General features: G+C 37.6%; 1 protein-coding gene across 11 annotated transcripts in view; it reads right to left on the bottom strand.

The window, feature by feature from the left end:
* Window positions 1–18,811, bottom strand: part of LPP (LIM domain containing preferred translocation partner in lipoma) — a 738,130-nt gene that overhangs the window by 559,344 nt on the left and 159,975 nt on the right. Inside the window, exon 1 of one of the 11 annotated variants that reach the window (XM_063603022.1) lies at window positions 4,482–4,986. The exons of the other annotated variants lie outside the window; for them this stretch is intronic. The gene's annotated coding sequence lies outside the window, so the exon portion shown is untranslated. Of the gene's footprint in view, window positions 1–4,481; window positions 4,987–18,811 lie in introns of those variants that run through there. 11 annotated transcript variants of the gene reach the window in all.

Here is an 18,811-nt window from a genome sequence, read left to right as displayed (position 1 = left end):
CTCGGCTCACTGCAATCTCTGCCTCTCAGGCTCAAGTGATATTCCCACTTCAGCCTCCTGAGTAGCTGGGGCTACAGGCATGGGCCACCATGCCCAGCTCATTTTTGTGTTTTTTGTAGAGACAAGGTTTTACCATGTTGCTGGGATTATAAGCATGAGGCACCATGCCTGGCCAGGCCTAGGATTGAGGAAGAGCTCATTCACAAGGGTAACCTGAGGTCTAATCAAATCATACTTTGGGATAGGAAAGAAAGACATGAAAGAAGAATCAGGAAAAAAGCTAATAAACAAAGTTTGACTCAAAAAGCTCATAGGTGGGGGAAGGCAACTGAATGGTGAATAAGAACTAGGAAAAAAACAAGACCTTGCAAAAGAACATCCAATTAAGTTGAAAATGAAAGCACAATACATTTGAAAGTTTGCAAGCCTCCTTCCACAGCTTATCAGATTTACTCACATATGCTCACACGCAGCATTGCCTGCAAAACTTAGCTCCCCAGAAAGTTACTCTATAACATAAGAGAGATATTTAAAAGAACGTGTAGTATCTAAGTCCACTTCTATTGACTTTCTCAACATTCTTCAATACAGTCTCATAGACTGACTACTGTTTAGTGAAGAAAACAAGTCACACAAAATATCAACATAACCAAAAGCAAAGTTAAGAGCAAGTTTTATTGGGCAACCTCTTTCTAGAAGGAAAGGGGAGGAGACAGGGAGAGAGAAGGAGAAGGATGGGGAGGGAGAGCAAGAAACTTTAATAGAGAATAATTGGGGAGCAAAGGGCACAGTTTGTCCAGTAAGATGGGTTATAGTGATATAAAGGATGATAATTGCTTGCACAATTTTCTTTCCTGTGACTTTTAACAACTTTAATTTAGGTAAAGAATGGCATGGGTCCTTCAGCTAAAACTCACTGATTCTTCCTTCCCCACAAAGCTAGAATTCTATCTTATTCAGAAAATGAACAGTCAACTGTACCTTTAACTTCCCTTCCCCTGTGTCTTGGCAAATACAACACATGTTTTGTTTAAAAAGCCATGAGTGGTTACCATTGAAAAGCAGAAGAGATAGTAGTGGTGAGCGGAGAGTAGGGAAAATATGCAAAAGGTTTAACATTTTTTAAAAAACGGAATTATTCCCAAAAAGTTCAATAATTATACAGGTTTTGTATCCCTAACCCAAAATCTGAAATTCAAAATGCTCCAAAATCCAGAAGTTTTAAGGACAGACAGGACGCTGAAAGCTCACTGGGGCATTTTGGGTTTCATGTTTTTTGATCAGGAATGTAAACCAGTAAGTTTAATGAAAATATTCCAAAATTAGGAAAAATCTGATGTCTGAAACACTTTTGATCCCAAGCATTTCAGATAAAAGATATACAAACTATATATATTTGTCATCATCATCTCTGACAAAGAAGTTTGGAATTCCTTGAGTTACCTTTAAATTCCTGAAAGTGGAGCAGGAAATCAAAAGAAAAGAAAGAAGAGTTAAGTAACAATAGGTTCTTGTCCCAGCTCCGCCACTAACTTGTGCTGCCATCTTAGACACATCTTTCCACCACTCTCCTCTCCTGTCAAATGAAGGGACTGGACTCAATGAGTGGCTGTTAATGTGTGACCCACACATGTGTAGGAGTCCCTTAGACCTTTCAAGAGTCCACAAGTTCAAAATTATTTTCATAATCATACTAAGAAGCCATTTCCCTGTGTTGAAATTTACATTAATGCTACAAAAATAACAGTGGGTAAAAAAACTGTTGCAGTCTTAAAGTGAATCAAGGGAGTGATTTCACTGTAAGACACATACAATAAGCGGGACAGGGAGCCAGTTTCACTTAAGACTCTCTTTAATGCATTGAAAAGTATCAATCTTATTAAATCTCAGTCCTTGAGTACTGTCTGACTAGGTTTTACTAAAGAAACCTGATCACATAAAATGTTAGCATAATCAAAAAGTAGACATATTTTTAATATTCTTGAGTACACATCTTTTTTACATTCTGTGTGACCTCTGGGAAGTACCATGAAACACCTGCTGAAGATCAAACTACGATGATTGTCTCTAAGAAATGCACTTTGTGTAACTATTTAAATTGACAGCTGCTAACCAATCGCTTTTTTCATGGAACATCATTTTTATTTGAAACAATGACTGACAAACTATGGTTCTTTAAATGTGGGTTTTGCCGGAGATTTTCTCAAAAATAAAGCAAGAGAGCTTATCGTTTCAAGGAAAACAACAGTATTTGTAGCCAAAAATAAAATTCATGTTTTCAAGTAAAGATCAGAATTTTGAAAACCTTACATCTACTACTGTGCACTTGACACCTTTCTAATATTTCAAATGCTTTTTTGATGAATGAGCAGTGATATTAATGAAGATGACTTTTTATATTATAGAATGAAATGATCAGTGTTTGCAAGAACTGAATAAGTGAGTGACCAACGACTTTCTAAATGACCAATGCATGATTTTACAAAATCATAGGAGACTCAATCAAAGTGAAAATTTGACCAATGGATTTTAATATAATAGGGTATAAAAAGTCCATTAACATGATTTCACATTCCACATTGAAACTAACCTATAAGAAACTACTAACTTTAGGTAATGTGAAAACTGTCAAGTTTTGGTATAGTATCAAAGAAGAAAACCCACAATTACTTTTTATCCTTCCTTTTTCAAATACATAGCTGTGAGAGGCTGGATTTTCTTCATAAACATCAATCAAAACAATATTTCACAACAAATTAAATGCAGAATCCAGCTCCCACTTTTGTCACTATTTTTTCACAAATATATTTATTTTTTATACAAATATTTTTCATTAAAATTGTAGTTTCATTTCTTACTTTTTTGAATATGGTAAATATCATTATACATAATGCATGCAAACAAAAGCTCATTTTTAAGAACATAAAGGAGTTCAGAGATGAAACCACTGAACTAGACAGGACTTATGTTCCCTCTCTCCCTAGCACTAATCTACTTTGGCTCTAAACCACTAGGAAAGATAAAGAGTAGCTCATCTCTACTTTCAGACGCTGCTACCTGTCTATCTTTATATAGCTGCTACTTTCGTGAGCCTCTGGAAACACTGAAACATCTGTATGATGTCACCATATAAGAGGCCACTGGTCAGTAAAAAAAATATTCACTGTGTGCCTTCCATGGAACAGGCAGTGGTTACTAGGACCTGTATCAGAATTCAGACTCCACTACTGCTCCAATTATATGCTTCTTCAAATGACAGTATCTCTCCAAACCTGTTTCTTTAACGTAAAATAAGAATACAATGGGAACTACCTCATAAGATTTCTGTGTAGATCCAATATAAGGATCCATTAAGGAGCTTACTATATACAGTGCCTAGCATGTAGTAAACACTCCATAAATCCTACAAACTGTTATTATAACTAAGATATCTCTTACCAAAAAAACACTTTTGGCAATGTTCACGAAAGAGATAATGGTGGTCTAACCGTATATTATTAGAGGCTCATAAACTATCCCAGTTGCAGACTCATTCAGTTAGATAAAAATAGAGAAGCGAAAGTATCCAGGAGTACTGGCTTTTCTCACCTCAAGAGCAGAAGAATCAGTCTTTGGCCAGGAATGAAATCAGTGTTGTAATCATGACCCAGCCACTACATTAATTCCTAAACTTTATGTGGTCAAATGAGTTGATACACAACATCATTCTCAGCACTATGTTGACAGAACAGAGGATGGTAAGAAAGTAAGAATTTAATCTACATTCTTGAATAAAGAGAAGAGTTTCGTTTTTCCTTTGTTTGGGCAAAAAGTCATGTTCATTGTGTCTCTTTACTTCATTTAAAATCCAGAAGAATTGAGATTGAGGAAAAATAAGAATGCTTATCAAACAGAGGTCAGACCCAAAGAAAAAAGAATGCCCTCACAATACTAAGAATAGAATACAATCAGGAAACAGGGGAGGATCTCCATGATATATTATTTTAAATTAGAAATATAATTCTGAAGAACAGACAGGTACATACCTACAATGTCTTTATAAATATATAAAGAAACTAATCATTAAACTAGTTATATTAGTAAGGCCCAGTTTCATTTTCAATAGAAAAAGCATCATGTCACTTTTATTTCACTTTATTTCATCAACTTTAAGTACAACCACTTTAACTATCAATACCTGATAAGACTCGTAACTGTGGATTTAACAGAATAACGTTAAGTTATACTTCCAGAATAATGTATAGAAACGATCATGCCCCCTTAACAGCACTTGGATCTTCAATCAGGAAATTCAATTTTAGCTGCAAAACTATGTTTTGGCAAAAGTGCAATTGAACTCAGTGTACTTGTCACATTTCTAAATATACTCCGGTCACCATGACAACAAGAGAGACTGATGGATTGCTTAAAAGAGTATGGTATATTTAATTGTCAGCATTTTAAACTGACTCAGAAAAATGCTGTGTGATAGGTCTACTCACCATGGTTACTGCTGGCTGAGTCCATAATAATAAAGGTTCACATACGCACATCACCAGCGTGCGCACAAAGAACGTAAAAGTCGGAAGACCTGGTATTTCCAACCACCTCAAACGCCAAACTTAAAGCTTTAGAAAGACTCGTTATCATCAAGGTGCCCCTCAAGAACCTCTCTCCCCAAATGGTCAGATGAATCCCAAGATCTGTGTCTGCACACAGGGCCACTAGAGCCAATCCTAAATCAGATTCCAACAACTGCTTCCTTCTCAGATTAAAGATAAGAAAAAGTCGAGGGTATTTTCTCCCGGGATATATCTGGGAAAAAGAATGAGAGAGACTCTTTGTTCTTTCTTGTCATGTAGATCTATTCCCAAATGATAATCTTCTGAGATCCATTCAGTTCCTGAATAAACACTTCCTGCACAAAAATCCCTATGCCAGAGAATCTTCTACAGGCGGAGATACAGATGCAACAAACATGGACCCTGCTCTCAAGAAGCTGATATCCTAAAACAAGAGGAACACAAAAAATATAAATATATAATCAGCTAAATAGAATGAAATAATCCAAATAAATGATCTATTAAATTATTTAATTTACCATACAGTGTGCCTAGCCTATAGCAAACACTCACTAAATCTTCACCATTATTATTATTACTAAAATATTTCTCACCAAAACAGTTTGCAATGTACATAAAGAAAACAAAAGCATGGTAATCACTCTTTTAGAGAACCATACATGCTGTGTAGACTATAAAGCAAGATAATGACAGAAAAATGATGGGGAGGGGGGTATGTGTGCTACTTTAGCTAAAGAATGGGGAAGAGCTAGGTAAGGCTATAACATTTGAGCTAAGCCTTGAAAGATACTTCCAACCCAGTTTTGCACAGAATCAGAGAAAGATCAAGTGGGAAAAAGCTTGGCTTATACAGAGGGCTAAAGGAAGGTCAGTGTGTCTACAGATTACTGTGTAAAGTGATGAGTGGTATGAAAAAAGCAGAGAGGCCAGGCGCAGTGGCTCACACCTGTAATTCCAGCACTTTGGGAGGCCGAGGCGGGTGGATCACCTGAGGTCAGGAGTTCGAGACCAGCCTGGCCAACATGGTGAAAACCCATCTCTACTAAAAATACAAAAATTAGCCGAGCGTGATGGCTGATGCCTGTAATCCCAGCTACTCGGGAGGCTGAGGCAGGAGAATTGCTTGAACCCAGAAGGCGGAGGCTGCAGTGAGCCGAGATCGCACCATCGCACTCCAGCCTGGGAGACAAGAGCGAGACTCCATCTCAAAAAAAATAAAGAAAGAAAAAAAAAAAGGAGAGAACATAGAGTCATCTCACAGGGCTTTGCAGGCCATGAAAGCGTCTTTCAAACATTTCTGCAGATGCTCCTTGATTTCTGTGGGGTTGGTTACACCCAGATAAACTCAGTGTAAAGTGGACAAATTGTAAGTGAAACCATCATAAGTCAGGGACCTTCTGCAGATACTACAGCAGCCACCGTATGGCTTAAGAGGAGGGGTGTGACATGATCTGACCAACAATTTTAGATCTCTACAGGTGGTGTGGAAAAAGGCCACAAGGGGAAACCATAAAAGTAGAAGACAATTTCAGAGACTATTGCCATAGTCATGGCAATGGATGGTAACTTGAATTTAGGTAGATTCAAAAGAAGTAATGATAGCAATCAGAGTCAGAAAACATTCTGGAGGCAGAACAAACACGCACTGGCCAAGCATGTACTCTGAGCAGGAGAAGTAGTTAAATGAGTTATATGGAGGTCCTACAACACGGGGGTGAACATGCCTCATGCTTCAGGAGGTCTTGGTAGATCTTGAGATGATGCATTTCGGGCGATGCTGCTGCTCTGTGAATGACACTTTGAGAACCAAGGCTCTAGGAGAGCCAGGAGACAGGAACAACAGTGGAGCAGGAGGTGATGAACATTGGGCTCATGGTAATAATAGATGGAATATAGTAAAGAAGAAACATTCAAGAGATGTGGCAAAAAGAAATTACCAAAGACTTGAGGGCAAATAATCTAGAAGTGGAAATAAGAAAGAAGATGGTGGTGGTGGAATTGCCTCTAGGCTTTCTTAAATGACATTGTTCATTATATAGATAGAAAAACATGGTTTCTATCTATCTAGTGCAAATCAGTTTTCCAAGTAACACTTCATGTTGCCACAACCTATCCCTATAAAATAAGGCTAGGGAAATTATTGTAGTTATAGATAATAACAACAACAACAACAATACCAATCATTTATTGAAAGCTTATTCTGTGTCAACCACATTGCAACATGTACTATCTCCAAATCTGGCAATAACTCTATTCCTACGTAAGAAAATGACAAACTAATGCTCAGAGACATTATATAGCTCACCCAGAATCATTCCTGCTTCAGCTGGATTCAATCCCAGGAGAAAACCCTAAAATCTATGACCTCCACTTCCATTCTGCCTAACAAGCTGAATCCATAGGAGAATAAGATGCCCACTTGGGGCATTCACCCTCAAAGTCAGAGTTCCCTTTTAATCTGACTAAATTTCAAGATTACAACTGGCAAATCTTGATTCATAGGCTCTAGCAGCATAGCAATAAGGACCCAAGGTCAGGTGCCGCGTGCGTAGAACAACCATGACTTATTTTATTTCCACATAGGGAGAATGCAACTTGAGTGTTTCATGAGCTATTCACTGCTCATGCTCAGACTCATGTCTCTGCACTCAAACTCTAGTGCTTTTCCATGGCCTCTGTTTACCCTCGACTTTATTCTGCTACTGCTTTGCAAAGTTTTCTTCCCAGAAAATAAGTGGCTGTCTACACAGTAATGTGTTTGGAGTGAAGATGTGAGAAAGAGGCCCTCATCTGTGAAGATGCATGGTGAACGGTAGTAGATATTGACAAGTAAGAAAGGTTAGTTTAGATATTTCCCCAGCCCAGGAAGTGGGTACAAAATGAGCCACAAGATCTTCCTTCTAGTTACTCACACTGTGCTTTCCCAAGGTGATTCACAGGTACAGCTCCACTGATCTGACAAAGGGGACTGTCTTCAGAAAGATGAAAGGATGTTTTTATGTCTGCTCTCTCTCTTTTCTTTATTTGTTCCTTCTCTAGTAATAACGATTAATTGTGCTGTGAGGGCAGTACAGAGATGAGTCTACCGGGAAGCCAGCACAAATCTATCAAGCACTTTTAGTCCAAGCTTTTTAGAAGCAATTGCTTACCACATTTTCACTGCTCTTTTTCTCACAGCTAGAATTAGAGTGGATTTTACCACACAATCACTCTAATGCCCTTTTCCCCCACCTCTAAAGTGAAGATGGAAGATGACTATTGGTCCATCACCAGCAAAACCATAAGACATACGTGAGAAAACCAATTCATTTAGTGTTTTATAAAGACTAAGTATTGGGTCCTGAGATAGGTATCCCACATACATTAACATATCACAACTTTGTGAGGCAGACATTGTCTATGTCGAACAGGTGAAGAAATTAATGCTGAGAGATGAGAAGTTACTTGCATAGAGTCATACAACTAGAAAATAGCAGAGCCAGGAAGTAAACACAGGTCTGACTCCAAGGCCAATACTTTTCCCATCACTACAGCTGTCTGGCACACTTCCAAGAGCACTCACAACTTTTCATTCTCTTCTACCAGAGAATCAACATTGCAAATATTACTTAAAACTCAGGCCGTATATAACCAAAAGGCCCTTTTAAAGAGGTCTTTTCTAGGAAGAGTGAACGACTAAGCCATCATAGATTCTATAAGAGTTACCTCTGACCAACCCAACATGTTCCTGAGGGACCAGTTAGGGTCTCTTCCATGCCTAACTAGGAATCATGAAGACTCTTGAATTTCCCAGCTCAGGGCTCTGAGAAAATGACGTCACATAAAGCCTGCTCCCTCACCCAACACCAGGGCAGGCAGTGAAGAAGGACGAATCAGGGAAAGGGACACAGTGGAAGCCTGAGGGCCTATAAGTCATATGTTCACAGAGGCTCTGGTTCACAATGAAGCATAATAAAATAAAATCACCCAGTGAAAAGTATCTACAGTCCAAGCTTAAACTTGTCTTTTCATTATTATCCTCACATCCTCCATAGATTAAATGTTGGAAAGGATCAAGCCACAGAAAAAATAAGATTATCCAGTCCTTAGGCCCTTAGACATAATATCTGAGCAAAGATGGGGATTCGTATATGTAAGCAGCATCCTTTTCTGTCTCCCTTTACCTAGAGAGTGATGAGGTGAAGCATCTTGAAAAGATTCCTTATCATAAGCTGAAATGACAGGGACACCTGATGAGAATGGTAATTAAATCAATAAGTAAATAAACACTTGGATCAATGTTCTTCATTTTTGCTGGCTATCTTAAGAAAATGGGATGCCTTATAAAGGTATTTCACTCTTCCAACCATAAATACAAGGTAGCTTCACAAAGTTTTCTCTATTTAAAGTTATTTTGGTTTTCAACAAATGCCAGTTAACCATCTTCTACGTGTTAGTGTGTGGTTTTGGGGGGAAAAGGATGGTAGAAAGAGAAAAAGACCCAATCCCTATTTTCAAAGAGCTCAAAGGCTGGTACCTAAGGCCAAGCACAAAATGTTGTGATTTTTTTTTTAAGTCAGCAAGTTATGTTCTCAATTATGAAAATACCAAATGTCAGATTTTTCTCCAGTCCAAGCAATAATATAAAATGAGCCAATTCTTCTGAATTAGACTTTTTAAAATGAAAATTATGGCTGTTGAAGCTTCTCCTTTTAATGCCAATATTATTAGAACTCAGGGGAGAACACAAGGTCAATTGACTCTGATCCATGTTCTTCCCAGGCTCTAAGCCAGCACCATCCAATAGAATTATCATAGGAGCCACATACACCATTTAAAATTTTCTAGTAGCCACATTTCAAAAGGCTCATTGAAAAAAATTGTTTACAAATATATCCAAAATATTATTTTTCAACATGTGGCACTAGCCACCTTTCAAGTGCTCAACAGCCACATGTGGTTAGTGGCTGCCATATTATACAGCACATCTCCCACCTCACCTCAACCTTCAACTGCCAGGATGAGAACAGAGCAAAACATTTGTTGGAGACAAGGAGCCAAGTTCTATAATATTGATTGAGATACAAGTACTCCCATAGGCAGACCCAGTTCTCCCAATACTGCAAAGTGTTTCTCTCAACCTTCTATCTCAAGACCAAGAGATTGCAGGACACTGTGATGGCAAACGCCAGAGGGAGAAATGGCTCCATCTTATATGTGAGGATGAGGAAAATCAAACAGGACCAAGGATTACTACCGAAAATATGACAGTTTACTCACACTGGCCACTGGGATACCTTTTCTACTGATTCATCACACACAGGACTTGAGATTTTACCCTCAAACTTTTTGTGGCTTGAAACAATCTCTTTTTTCTAGATCTAGTCACCAATACTTCCTCTTCCCAATCCTCTGTGCATCCTCTGAGAAGAGCACAGAGAAGGTAAAACATTCAGTAAGTACGATGCATCACTGCATGAAGCTACTGAAAGAAAGAGATGAGAAGCCCTTTTCCTCTCCATACCTTCTAGTCTTGATCCATGGATAAGGAAAATTCAATGTCCTTGTCAAATGAAAAAGAATTCTCTCCTCATCCCTATCCTGTCCTGAACAGTGAATGGCTGACATCCACTAAGCCATACTTAGAAAGGAAAAGGATTAGTTGTCAGGAATGGGCGAGTTCCATTTCTTACTCCTTCCTGCTTTCCCAAGTGTTCTCCTTTCTATTGGAGGTGTGGTTTCTGAGACAGGCCCCAATGCCTGGGTTGTTTACTGGGTAAGTATACACAAAAGCAGCACTGTGACTGAGCTCACCACTGAGGGGACCCCAGAGTTGAGACTGCAGGGCAGGCTGTAGCAAATCGCAACATTGTCGTCAGGTCCTAACCAAATTTTCTAATTGAACTTTGAGGTCCATGTGATTTGGGAGTTTCGGCTTTCCATTATCATGAAGTTAGTAGTTTGAGGACTAGTCAATAATCATTGCCACCAATTTGCAAATGTGTTGGAGTGTGTATAGTCCCAGACAACTGGTCTTCTATTAAAAAATAAAACTAAACTGGCCACTATCACAATTAACATCACCAGTAATAACTCACATTAACATCATGTACGCTGTGATATGAAGCAATGAGACGCGTACTTCACCTCTGTGGTGGTCTTCCCAGAAATCTAAAACCCCAATCTAATCATGAGAAAGGATCAGTCAGACTCAAATTGCAAGACATTCATTCTTCAAAATACCTGACCGTTACACTAAAAAAGTGTCAAGGTCCTAAAAACAGGGAAAGGCTGAGAAATAGCCACAGTCAGGAGGAGACAAACAAGACAGGATGACTAAATGCACAGCAGTATCCTAAACTAGATCTAGGAAAAAACCAAAAGGCATTAGTGGAAAAACTGGAAAACTGCCAATAAAAGATATAATCATTTCTTTAGTCATGTTACACCAATGATAATTTCTTTGCTTAAACATACTTTGGTTATATAAGATGTTAACATCAGGGAAAGCTGGGTGAAGGGTACACAGGAACTCTTTGTACTGTTAGTCTAGCTCACCAGCTTCAACAGATAAACATTATTGGGGGATGAACACCCTTAAACTGCCTCCAGCTAAATCAAAACCCCATCAGAAAAAGAGCTGACAACAATGAACTACAATACAAGATATTACATAAATGGATGTCTTGGGTCTTACTGTTATCATAAATTAATAGCATTTCAAATGCATTTGATTAGTTAAAAGGCTCAATGGGAGCAAGAAAGGTGAATTAAACAAGTATTTTAAAAGTAAATAAATAAAATGAAATAAATGAATGAATGAATAAGATGAGAAAGACCAACTGTGCCAAATAAGGAATAGGTAACTGAAAAATCCACATTTTTGCTAATTGTTGAAAATTTTTATTCTATATTTGGACAGGCATTATATAGAGAATCCTCTTCCCAAACCACCGCTGGATGTTTCAAAGACTATTCTGGCCCTGTTTTACTGAAAGAAAGTCTGTTCCAGTATGTGTTCCTGAGAAGAAAAGGTGCTTAGCCAACACATTCACAGGGGTCTGTGGAGATTCAGTGTCTGAACTTTCTAATCCTTATCCCAAGCATCTGTGAAACTATATAAACTAACCTGAGAAAAATCCTTTTCAAAGAATCATAATTTTTTTTTCAATTTTTTCCCTCAAAAGTTAGTTTTTCTTCAACACAGTTTACTTGATTCACCAAGCCAACCAAAGTTGAAAAGAATAAGAAAAATTAAATTCCACCATGTTCTCCATATATAAGTAGGTACGTATGTAAGTAGGTAGGTAGGTAGATGGAAGGAAGGTAGACAGGCAAGCTGAAATTATATGAGCCGAGTTTACAAACTCAAGTCTTCTGCTAAAAGAAAAGGACTTTAGGAAACATTCTACTCCATTCCCAAACCTTCATCACTATCACAAAAATATCCACATATTCATGAGTTTTGTTTTTCTTTTTTTCTTTTTTTTTTTTTTTTGGAAATCCTAGTTTTAGAAAAATGTTTTCTCTTCAACAAAGGTACTGAGTGTCATAGAAACCACGTCATGGAGCCCAACACTTTTCAGATGAGGAAACAGTGAACCAAAAAAAGAAATAGAATTGCCTAAGTTAGCTCTTTCTTATCAGAATTCCTCCTGAACATTTTTTCAGGTATTTGGGCCTAAAATTAAAAAGCAAGGCCCAGAATAATTTTTTAAGTGCTGTGAGCAAAGTACTGTGCTAAATTAAACTGCACAATGCAAAGAAAAATAAGAGAAGGATCTTCCTGACCCTAAGGAGCTTTAAAACCAGCTTCTACCCTCCTGGAGGACATTTGGAGGGCTTTTTGTGGAGAAGGATCTTCTATGAGAATGCTGTTTTCCCTAGAGCCTCTCTATTTGTGTCTGCCTGTCCTCCCACACTCCAGATACACAGGGTCCAAAGACAGTGCTGGCATTTTTCTACTTTCTTCTCTTGTCTCCAGATCGGTACTCCACGATCACATGCCCTCACTCTAGCCTCCTATTCTTCTCCCACCTCTTACTTCTCCATTGAGACTTTCAATTCCTGAGATTCTCTCTTTTCTCCCTGTGCACCATCCCCTCAGAGCTTCATTTCTTCCCCCCAATTCAAGACAGCAGTTCAAGGTAGAGCAGGTTAATACAGCATTTCAGGCATTATTTTGGTCCTTTATCTACCCTGACCCTGCCCAATACAACAGTCTACCTTCCCAGCTCTCACAACCCTGCTTAGTTGCACTACACTAAATATAACTTTAGCAGGCTAAGACAGCAATAATGGAAAAGTGATTTCAATATGAATCCTCTTAATTTACAGTGTGGTTAAGAAAACATTTTCTTACTTATTGGCTCATTTGATTATCAGGGCCCTAATAAGTTAGGTACAAAAGATTTGAATGCCCATTTAACAGAAGGAGACACAAAGTCACAGAGATGGGAAGTCACCTTTACCAAGGCCATAACGAAAATTTTTGGCACTGCTCAAGCCTGAATCCACATCTCCCTGGCCCAGCGTGCTTTCCATTACACTATGTGCCCAAAGTTCTAGGATGCCCTGCATGAATAATAACACACCATTAATAGTGAGGACAAACCTTTAATCTATACCTGAATTAGACCAGCATTTTTGGTTGACTTAGATACAGAGAAAAAAAAAAAACTTAAAAAAAAAGTTTTCCAACTGATTCTGGTAGAAACGATTAGCAGAAATATCTTGCAAAGAACGTGGGTGTCCTGGAAGACTCATCGTCGTCATCATTATAATTTCTAATCATGCTGTGTGGGCAGGTGTCCATGTAGCAGAAACACCATTGGCACCCAGATTAGCAGTTTCATCAGGAGACAAGAAACTAAGTCTGCAATTCTTAGACTTCAGAGCCTGAATCACAGCTTTCCCCTCAGGGATCAGCAAATACACAGTCTGTGCCTTAGCAAGGATTGTTGGGCCTGTCAAGGGAGGTAACCAAATATCAGGTCCATCTAAAAATGCACAGTGGCGCAAGGGACAGGAGGCTCCCTGGGAACCTGGAAATACCACTAGCTGCAGAGACAGAAAGGCGGAGTGTTTGTCCCACATTATAGTTCTAATTCACTCAGCAACTTTTATGAATCATTTGCCTTCTTTGCATTTTTGTTTTGATTCTCATCTGAAAATTGAGTTTTCGAAGTAAAGCTACTGGTTTTTAAATGAGACATAGGAAGAGGTCAGAAGAAAAAGTGGCCATCAGTAGGGGTTTGGGCTTCCCCCCAGCTCTGCATCTTTCCCTGCACTACAGCAGTTTCATCGTTATCATTTCTATCCTGGACTTGGGCTTCTATGCAAAATTTAGCCTAAAGTGTCCAAGGTCACAAACATCATGGGCATCATGTGATCTCTGCTATTGCAACAGTGCAAGCATTCTAATTCTACTCAACTGTATTTTTTCTTGAGCAATTCTTATTTTTTTTTCTTCCAGTAGGGTCTTGGTCAGTCACCCAGGCTGGAGTGAAGTAGCATGATCATAGCACACTGTAACCTCAAACTTCTAGGCTCCAGTGATCCTCCTGCCTCAACCTCCCAAGTAGCTAGAAATAGATTGGGCTAATCTTTTTTTTGTTTTGTTTTGTTTTTTTGAGACAGAGTTTCACTCTTGTCGTCCAGGCTGGAGTGCAATGGCACGATCTTGGCTCACTGCAACCTCCGCCTCCTGAGTTCAAATGATTCTCCTGCCTCAGCCTCCAGAGTAGCTGGGATTACAGGTGCCTGCCACCAAGCCTGGCTGGTTTTTTTGTATTTTTTTAGTAGAGATCGGGTTTCACCATGTTGGCCAAGCTGGTCTTAAACTACTGACCTCAGGTGATCTGCCTGCCTTGGCCTCACAAAGTGCTGGGATTATAGGCGTAAGCCACCGCGCCCAGACAGGCTAATCTTTAGAAAGACATTTTTACCCAGGTATACTTGATTTGAGAAAAACTATGTAGACTTTTAAAATAAATCTATTAATATCATGACCTAAAAAGGTAATTTGAAGCATGTCTAATATGTTCTTATTCCTACACATTAGTAGATACCTAGAGAGAATATCCAAATGAGGCAGAGACAAACTAGAGTTACAGGACTGAATCAGCCACAAATTCCATAATAATTCCCTGGAGATTTATTTATTCACACAAAAGCATTTCTTAAGTACATTAGCAAGTGCTTAAGAAATATATGACAGGCACAACGGTAGACCCAAAATAAATAAACAGACAAGGTTCCTGTCCCTACAAAGCTTACATTCTAACGGGTCTGGGATTTTAAGAACCTGTGCATAGTCAAATAACTAAAAAATAAGATTAAAAACACTATTTAGCAAAACTTAAGGCATACAAATAAGCATCTCTTACAGGAAAATTTATATCTTATTTATATGAATAAAAAAGCAGAAATAAAAATATGGAAATTAAGAGCCAAGTTCAAACAATGAGAAAAACAACAAAATAAACCTAGAAAAAGTAGAAGGTATTATTGAAGATTTTAAAGAGAAAATAAAGAATTACAAAGTGGTAGAGCCAATACATAAATGCAAAAGCTATTTTTTAAATAAATAATAAATTAAACTCTGATGCATTAGCCAGAAAGATGGATACACATAGCAGAAATCCATAAAACTTTAAATAATAATGTGAAATATAACCATAAATACAGAGGAAATGAAAATAATCATGAGAAATTATTTTACACCATGCAAATGAATTTGAAATAGGTGACTTCCCTAAAAAAAACTATAATTTAACAAAGGTAATCACAGAATAGATATAAAAGCTAATTAGTCCAATTACTACAGAAAAAAAATGTAAAAAATTTTAAAGAGCAAACACATTCTTCACTCCAAAAAAGGCAATAAGTGAAGGTATTTTCACAAGGGAATTCTACCATATTTTAAAGAAATAACCCATGTAAATGTTATCAAACTATTTCAAAATAAAGAAAAAAGAAAAGCATCCTTGTTTGTTTATTTGTTTGTTTGTTTGTTTTGAGATGGAGTCTCGCTCTGTCGCCAGGCTGGAGTCAGGGGCGCAATCTCACTCACTGCAAACTCTGCCTCCCGGGTTCAAGCGATCCTCCTGCCTCAGCCTCCCGAGTAGCTGGGATTACAGGCGCATGACACCATGCCCAGCTAATTTTTGTATTTTCATTAGAGACGAGGTTTCACTATTTTGGTCAGGATGGTCTCGATCACACACACACACACACACACACACACACACACACACACAGAATTTTCAAATAATCTCACTTATGAAAATTGAAGCACAGATCATTAACATATTAATGATCTCTAGAATCTAGCAACACTAAAAATATATAATACAGAAACAATGACCAAGTTGATAATTATTTTAGCAAGAATACTAACAAGATTTCGTATTTGAAAATTTTATTCATATATTACAGCAAATTTACAGGACAAAAGAGAAAAATATAAATTTTTTTAGAATATATGATTACTTTCAAAGTTTCTTTAAAAAAAAAGCTAGATAACCTTTTAACAACCAGTCTCAATTAAAACAACAACAATAACAACACTATCAAAATAAGTGTGGATACTTTTCAACACAATACATTTCTCAAATCGAAAGCCAATGTCACTAGTAACAGGGAACATTATGAGCATTCCCATTAAACTCAGACACAAAAGAAGGACATTTAGTCAAACACAGTTATTTGATATTTACTATTCTAGAGGTATTAGTACAGTTAGAAGAAAGCTATACGTGTTGTAAAAATTGGAAAGAAAGGATAAATTATTGGCAGATAATATACTTACTTAACTAGAAACTCAAAAAAAATTTATCTAAAATTATTCAAATAATGAGACAATTCAGTAAAGTGGCTGAGCAGAAAATCAATGTACTGAAATCCAGACCCCAAACACACAGGCACACACACATATAATTAAATGAAATAGAAAATAATTACATTAACTAGAGCAAGTAGAAAATATCTAGAAAAATTCACTTATTAGAAACATGCATGGTCTACATGAAGAAAAATTTCAGTGCTCCTGGGAACATCAAAGAAAGTTTCAACAAATGGAAAGGCATTAGTATTCCAAGAAAAAGAATCAACATTTTTACAACGTATAGCATGTAATGCTAACAAATAAACGCAGCAAACCTCATAAGTATATCAACAGAACTTTTTTATATTATTTTCTTTTCTTTTTTTTTTTTTTTTGAGATGGAATCTCACTCGGTCACCCAGGCTGGAGTGCAGTGGCGGGATCTTGGCTCACTGCAACCTCCACCTCCCAGTTCAAGCGATTCTCCCGCCTCAGCCTCCCGAGTAGCTGGGACTACAGGTGCCTGCCACCACACTTGGCTAATTTTTGTATTCTTAGTAGATAGGGTTTCACCATGTTGGCCAGGCTGGTCTTGAACTTCTGACCTCAAGTGATCTGCCCACCTCAGCCACCCAAAGTGCTGGGATTACAGGTGTGAGCCACCACGCCCAGCCAGAACTAGACAGGTTCATTATAAAGGTCAATGAAAAATAAACAGGCATTAAAAGCCAGAAATTTTCTGAAAAAGAGAAACTAATAGGAATGGGGAATTTTGTCAGATAATAAAACATATTATAAAGCTACAATAATTGAAAGCATAATAATGACACATGAAGTGACAGATGAATAGAACAGAAAGTCTAAAAATAGATGCAAATTCTTTTTTTTTTCTTTTTTTTAATATTTTAAGTTCTGGGGTACATGTGTACAACGTGCAGATTTGTTACATATGTATACATGTGCCATGTTGGTTTGCTGCACCCATTAACTCGTCATTTACATTAGGTATATCTCCTAATGCTATCCCTCCCCCCTCCCGCCCCCCACCCCATGACAGGCCCCAGTGTGTGATGTTCCCCTTCCTGTGTCCAAGTATTCTCATTGTTCAATTCCCACCTGCGAGTGAGAACATGCGGTGTTTGGTTATTTGTCCTTGCGATAGTTTGCTGAGAATGATGGTTTCCAGGTTCATCCATGTCCCTACAAAGGACATGAACTCATCCTTTATTATGGCTGCATAGTATTCCATGGTGTTCTTAAGTATTAAATACTTAAGTATTAAGAAATTTAATATATAATAAAGGTAGCTTTTCAAATCAGTGTGAAAGAGATGGACTCCTCAATAAACAGTGTTTAGAAATGCGGATCCAGAAAAATATCAAAATAAATCCTAACCTCACATTTTTTACCAAAATAAAATTTCAATGGTTCAAAGATTTAAGAAAGAGCAGAAGAAATAACTAGAAGAAAAATTGGAAATTTCTTTTTAAATATCACAAAGTGGGGAAGGCATTTCTAAGTATCACACAAAATCAAAGAAACATAAAATCAAAAAAGGATTAACTATATAAAACTTTTTATTTTAATCTGCAAGTTAAAAAAGAAATGCAAAATGGTAAAGCATTACAATTCCTGTCACAGACTACAAGCTAATTTTCTTAACTGTAATAAATCAATAAGCAAAAATTCAGCAATCCAATAGAAAAGGAAGTGAAGGACAGTTCAGAAAACAGAATTACAAATGGGTACGGCTCATTTCAAATGGTGTTTAGAGTCGCTAATAACAGAAATGCAAATGTGTATATAAGTGGTATGTATATAAATGTATTTATATACACTGGAATATAAATACATATGTGTGTGTGTGTTTCTGTGTGTGTGTGTATACACATGCTTATTTATACCCAGTTTATTTCTCAAAGGATATATAAAGAACTTATACTTTCCTCTGGGTGGGAGAAGTAGAGAGAGAAAATAAAAGATGTACTTGTCATTGCATAGTTTTGAATTTTATACTATAGTTTAAACTATATTTTTGTGTTACTTATTCAAATTAATTTTTAGTTTCTTTAAAGAAATGTTGGAAAGGCCTGGTGCGGTGGCTCACACCTGTAATCCCAGCACTTTGGGAAGTCGAGGCAGGAGAATCATCTGAGCTCAGGAGTTCGAGACCAGCCTGGCCAATATGGTGAAACTCTGTCTCTACTAAAAATACAAAAATTAGCCGGGCATAGCAGCGGGTGCCTGTAATCCCAGCTACTCAGAAGGCTGAGGCAGGAGAATCGCTTGAATTCGGGACATGGAGGTTGCAGTGAGCCAACATCAGGCCACTGCACTCAAGCCTGGGTGACAGCAAGACAGAAAACAGAAAAAAAACAGAAAAAAAAAGAAATGTTGGACAATAGCACATCAAAGAGAACGATGAATTCAGGGCAGGGAAGCC

This window comes from Pan paniscus, chromosome 2 (genome assembly GCF_029289425.2).
Source record: "Pan paniscus chromosome 2, NHGRI_mPanPan1-v2.0_pri, whole genome shotgun sequence".
Classification (NCBI taxonomy): domain Eukaryota; kingdom Metazoa; phylum Chordata; class Mammalia; order Primates; family Hominidae; genus Pan; species Pan paniscus.
Note: the sequence above shows the minus strand (reverse complement) of the source record. Positions and strands in the feature narration are given on the sequence as shown.